At 40.9% G+C, this 5,842-nt stretch overlaps 1 pseudogene; it reads left to right on the forward strand.

The window, feature by feature from the left end:
• Positions 1 to 851: 851 nt before the first annotated feature.
• Positions 852 to 1,810, forward strand: LOC115637819 (annotated as a pseudogene).
• The last annotated feature ends 4,032 nt before the right edge of the window (positions 1,811 to 5,842 follow it).

The following is a 5,842-nucleotide window of genomic DNA, read 5'->3' on the forward strand; positions in this document are numbered from 1 at the left end:
GCACCATATCCTCTATCCCACTGATACTGCTAACAGAATGCTCTTAGCAGGTAGACGAACAAACACATAGTAAGACAGTCTATGGCCCAGAGAGTTTATAACCGAAGTAGAGAAAGCAGAGAAAGGGAGGGAGGGGAAATAGAGGCTCAGGGAAGGGAAGTGACTGGCCCAAGGTCACACAGCAGCTCAGTGGCAGAATCGAGACTAGAAACCAAAGCTCCTGACAGCCACTGACCCGCACAGCGCAGACATAAAGTTAGAGGGAAATGACACAACATAGAATTAGCTGAGCGATGCTATTAGTCGCTCATCAAGCAGAGATGAAATGCAGCTGGGATTTGGGGCCATCAATCAGTTTTGGAAACAGGCAACAGGCCATCCATGTGGTGTTGCACTGGAATCCTTACAATTGCGCTGTCATATTGGATGCTTTGTGCATCCATGTCATATTTCCCTGGAAAGTGGAAATCAGACAGCACAAGCTTTTTAGTATTTTAGCTTCATAACTAAGTTTGCAGCCTGCTGTCTGGAGCAATAGGGGAGATATCTTGACTAGATCTTTGGGTTTGTATGTGCTTTGCTCCATCCTTCATATTGTATTATACCAAGCCACATCCTGAGCCAGATCTTCAGATGGTGCAAACTGATGCAGCTCCATTGACTTTAAGGGACACGTGCCAATTTACACATATGTATTAACTTTACACTCCTAGTTAATGACAGTGATGAGTTACACTTTTATTGAGAGATATTAATGAGGGGAATCAGGGCCATTCCCTCTGTAGCTTTAATCCTGATAATTGTCTTTATCCTTCCTTCTGCAGCCATCAAACAATGAACTGAGAAAGAAAATGTTCAACCAAACTACTGTGATCGAGTTCCTTCTCCAGGGATTCTCTGATGTTCGGGAGCTGCAGATTTTGCACTTTGTGGTGTTTCTGCTGATTTACCTGGCAGCCCTGATGGGAAATCTTCTCATCACCATGGTTGTAGCCCTGAACCACCACCTTCACACCCCCATGTACTTCTTCCTGGTGAACCTATCCATTATAGACCTTGGCTCCATCTCCGTTACCATCCTCAAATCCATGGCCAATTCTCTCATAAAACACCATGGGTGATTTCTTATCCTGGATGTGTCACCCAAGTCTTTCTCTTTTTCCTCTTCACTGCAGCTGATTTTGCTTTACTCACGATCATGGCATATGACAGATACGTTGCCATATGCCAACCACTGCACTACGAGAGCGTAATGAACAGGGGAGCTTGTGTCCATATGGCAGCCAGTGCCTGGATTACTGGTATTGTCTACGCTTCACTGCACACCGGGAACACCTTCAGGTTACCCTTCTGCCAGCCCAATGTCATCAATCAGTTCTTCTGTGAAATCCCCCAGCTGCTCAAGCTCACCTGTTCTGACTCGTACCTCAGTGAAGTTGGGCTTCTTGCCTTTAGTGAGTTTTTAGGTTTAAACTTCTTTGTCTTTATAATTGTGTCTTATGTTCAGATCTTCAAAACTGTGCTGAGAATCCCTTCTGAGCAGGTCCAGCATAAAGCCTTCTCCACCTGCCTTCCTCACCTCACTGTAGTGTGTTTGTTCCTTTGCACTGGCTCCTTTGAGTACATGAAACCCTCCTCCAGCTCAGCATCAGGGCTGGATCTCATGGTGGCTGTTCTCTCTTCTGTGGTACCTCCACTGATGAATCCAATCATCTACAGCATGAGGAACAAGGAGATCAAAGCTGCATTAAAGAAATTGATTGTGTGGAGGTTATTCACCAACAAAAAAAAGTCCGTCATTGAACTTTGACTGTGATTTCGTTCTGGGCTACTTTATAGTAATAATCAATTGATGACAAAGTTTTTCCCTTGAGAAAATAAGGTGCAATCTGTTTATGATGTCATAAAATCTGCACTAACTCCATGGAAGTCAAATTAGTAAATTTAGGATTACACTATATAAATAATATCAGAATCTATACGTCTATCCATAAATCTACATAGACATGCATCTATTTGTCTTAGGGATTTACACTGCAGCCATCACCATACTATCTGATCATGCTGCACAGAATATCTATAGCTATTGCTCAATCACTAGTGGACTTTGTGATGTCACTTCCTCTTTTTTGGGGATAAAAATTGTGCTTGGGTATGAGAGGTTGGCTTGTGTGTTTGATTGATTGTTTCTTTTCATGTTGCTGATTCATTGGTTAACTTGTTTCTTTGTTCCAGGTGGTTTTTGGGGTAGGAATTTGCAGGGTGGAACATGTTGGATGAAATGTGGGGAGCGTAATGGGAGGGTGAGAGGTAGCTCCCTTTTGTGGACATCCAACCAGCCAGTTAGCTATAGAATCCCCCTTGGTAGAGGTTCTCAACTTGTTTTACCTGTAAAGGGTTAAAAAGTCTGGGTAAAGGGAAGTGAGTGGGAACCTGACCAAAACAGTCAATGGGAGGGGTTAGAACTTTTTAAAATTGGGAAAAAAATCTCTTTGTCTATTTGTTGTTCTCTGGAGAGAGGAGACACATAGCAGCAATGTTATAAGAAGCTTTAAGCCAGGTATGGAAAATCATTAGATCATACCTAGAACTACTTATTTGAATCCCATATATGTAAGTAAATCAGAGAACTTCTAGGAAGATGTGATTAGGATTATTTCTTGTATTTCTTATTGGCTTGTGGACTCCTCTGTGCTAACCCCAAATGCTTTTGTTTTACATGTAACCTTTAAGCTGAGCCTCAAGAGAGCTATCTTGATGCTTAATTTTTGCAATTTTTTTTTAAGATCTAGCAAAACCCCTACATTCCAGATGTATTTTTTCTTTTTGTTTTTAATAAAATAAACCTTTTTTTTAAAGAACAGGACTGGATTTTTTGTGTCCTAAGAGCTTTGTGCATATGTTGCTTAATAAGTTGGTAGCAACAGGTGATTTCCTTTATTTTTGTTCTCAGTTCTTCCCTGGAGGGTGGGGTTAAAGGGCTTAATGGTACCACACAGGAAGGAATTCCCAAGTATCCCTTCCTGGTTTCTCAAAATGGGGAGGATGACGGGGGTGGGGGTTGGACTTGGGTGGTGTCAGCATCTACCCATCCAACTTCAAAGAAATGCTGTAACCTTGGCAGTTTAATGCCAACCTGGAGTGGCCAGTATTAATTTTTAGAATGCTTGTGAGCTCCCACCTTCTGCACTGAAAGTGACAGAATCAGCCTTGACAGGGGGTGTAAGTTCATTTTGTCACTTATTTAAGGTATCAATGTCATAATCGCTTTAAAGGGGTTTTCTGAGAGACATGAAGTTTTTCTTACCCAAATGATAAAGTATTGAAAAAAAGTTTTTTTCAGGTATCTGAATATCTGAGTTCCTCTTCAAATGATTATTTTAATGCTGATGGGATTTTCTTGGCTTATTTGATGTGGTAGGGCATATAGAGCCTTATATAGTTATATGTAGTTTTATTTTTTAAAAAATAATTACTTGCTATGGTGGAAAAGTATTTTGGAAGAGAAAGCTATTGCAATGTTTCAAATAAGCAAACCGAGCCTGAATAATAAACCCAACTTTTTATCCCACCAAAGTACTGCAGTGATGGATGTAGAATTGCTCATATTTTCTCTTATGTTATACTTTGTTCCTACAGTGGTAAATAAATCATACTTAGTATGGTGAAGGCTGGCTAGTCACTCAACTTACTATGAGTCACAACTCCTGTGAGAAGACCTGCAGATACCAAACATGATTGGAGAACTCATTTGTTGGTGCACAAGTTGCTATATCTTGGGACCCAATCGGAGGGTGGGAGAATCACACGATTCCACCCTAAGAGAGGGACAGGCACAAAGCTGAGACCTGAGTGTTTGTACTAAGAGACCAGACCAAGGAGAAGAGGTTTAGCTAATCTTATATTCATAACAACTGAGATATAGCCATTTGCTTCAAAGGTGGATTTGGCCAATGATACCTCATTCACAAAAGGATCCAAATGTATTTAGATCACAGAAGTTGGCTGTTGTCATTATTATTATTATTAAACCATGTTTGTGCATGGTTGTGTATACTACATATACAATAGATAAAAGAAGCATGTGGATAGATAGACAGATAGATAGATAGATCATGAATAATCAATGCCAATTTATTTTGCCTCTTCTTCTGTCTCTGACTCTTGATTTCCAAATCATGATTTCTCTGAGAGTACTTATTATTCATTGTTATTTCTGTGAATATTTCTTACTCCATAGCTTTTTAACAAGAACTTCATCATCTGCATTGTCTGTGAGCTTTGAGCCATTTTGACTAGCTATATTTTAATGGGCTCTGTTTCTTTTGCCTTTTTGAATACACTGGATTATTATAATGGGAGTTTTCTTAAAAACAAAGGTCCAACTCCTCATATGGTCTAAATCATTATTTCTCCTTGTCCAAACACTCAGTGATTATGAATTTAAATCTCAATTCCTTTGAATATTCTGAACCGAGGCACTGATCTGGAAAAACAAACAAGGCAGAAGTCCCATTGAAGTTTTATAGTTGAATTTATGCTTAAGTGATTCCCCCCCGGACACACACACTTTGAATTAGAGAGGAAGGATATAACTGTCAGCTGGACCTACAGCAATTAGTCATTCAATTCTTACTGACTTTCAGTGAGAGTTGAGTGCCCAAATCCCTTGGGCCCCTTTTGTAAAAATCCTATCCCAATTGGTTCAAGTTTACTGTTACCATGTATTTGACTAGGAGGATGGTGAAGCACTGGAATGGGTTACCTAGGGAGGTGGCAGAATCTCCTCCTTTGCATCTTTTAAGGCCCAGCTTGACAAAGCCCTGGCTGGGATGATTTAGTTGAGGTTGGTCCTGTTTTGAGCAGAGGGTTGGATTAGAAGACCTTCTGAGGTCTCTTCCAACCCATATCTTCTATGATTCTATGATAACTCACCACAATATTTGATTGGTAACAATTGCTCATTTTGATGGATTCATCATCTCCATGGAATAAACATGAAGTGATTGGCACTGGGAGATAGACTTACCCTCGCCCGCTTCTGAGGTGGTCCCTTCAGATCAGAGATGATCCTTGGTCTCTGCTGAGGCTGTTCACATGGGTTTGACTGGTTCCAGTTTGGATGGTTGGTATATCTGTTGGGTGTGCTTATGACATACTCAAGGAGTTGAAACACAACACCAATCTTTTTACTTGTCTTTCTAATTCTTTTTTTTTTTCCCCATACTCTTGCATTAAGAAACATACATCTAAGACCTTGTCTCATCACACAGTTTTGTCAACAAAAGTCAGGATTCATTGACAAAACCGTGAAGGTGTATACACTACAATTATCCTTCGACTGACTGCTTGCTGACAAAATAAAACCACCTCAACAAGAGGTGTAGAGCTTTTGGTGTCATTATATACACAGTGCTTGGATATGTTACTGTTAATGGCCTCCAAGATGTATCCAACAATGTCCATTTTGAGTGCTCCGGTCAGCAGTTTTAACTCTGCTTCCCTGCACCCAGGTAATCAAACATCTACCCATCCCCTTTTAAAAGCCAGGGAATTTTTGAATTTCCAATTCCTGCTTTCTCAGTGTGGAGAGCTCACATCGCATCTTCCCAGCTGACCATAGAGGATCTGCGCAGCAAATGCTCTTTCGCTTGGAGTTCACCTGAGTTGTTGGACCTGCTGGAATTGTTGGCTGAGGAGGCTGTCCAGTCCCAGCTCCGCTCCAGCTGTAGGAATTTCAGTACCTACAGTCATATTTTTTGTGGCTTGTTGGAGAAGGGTTACAAACAGGACACACAGCAGTGCTGAGCTAAGGTAGGCATACCATAAGGCAAGGGAGGCA

Source organism: Gopherus evgoodei, chromosome 21 (genome assembly GCF_007399415.2).
Source record: "Gopherus evgoodei ecotype Sinaloan lineage chromosome 21, rGopEvg1_v1.p, whole genome shotgun sequence".
NCBI classification, from domain to species: domain Eukaryota; kingdom Metazoa; phylum Chordata; order Testudines; family Testudinidae; genus Gopherus; species Gopherus evgoodei.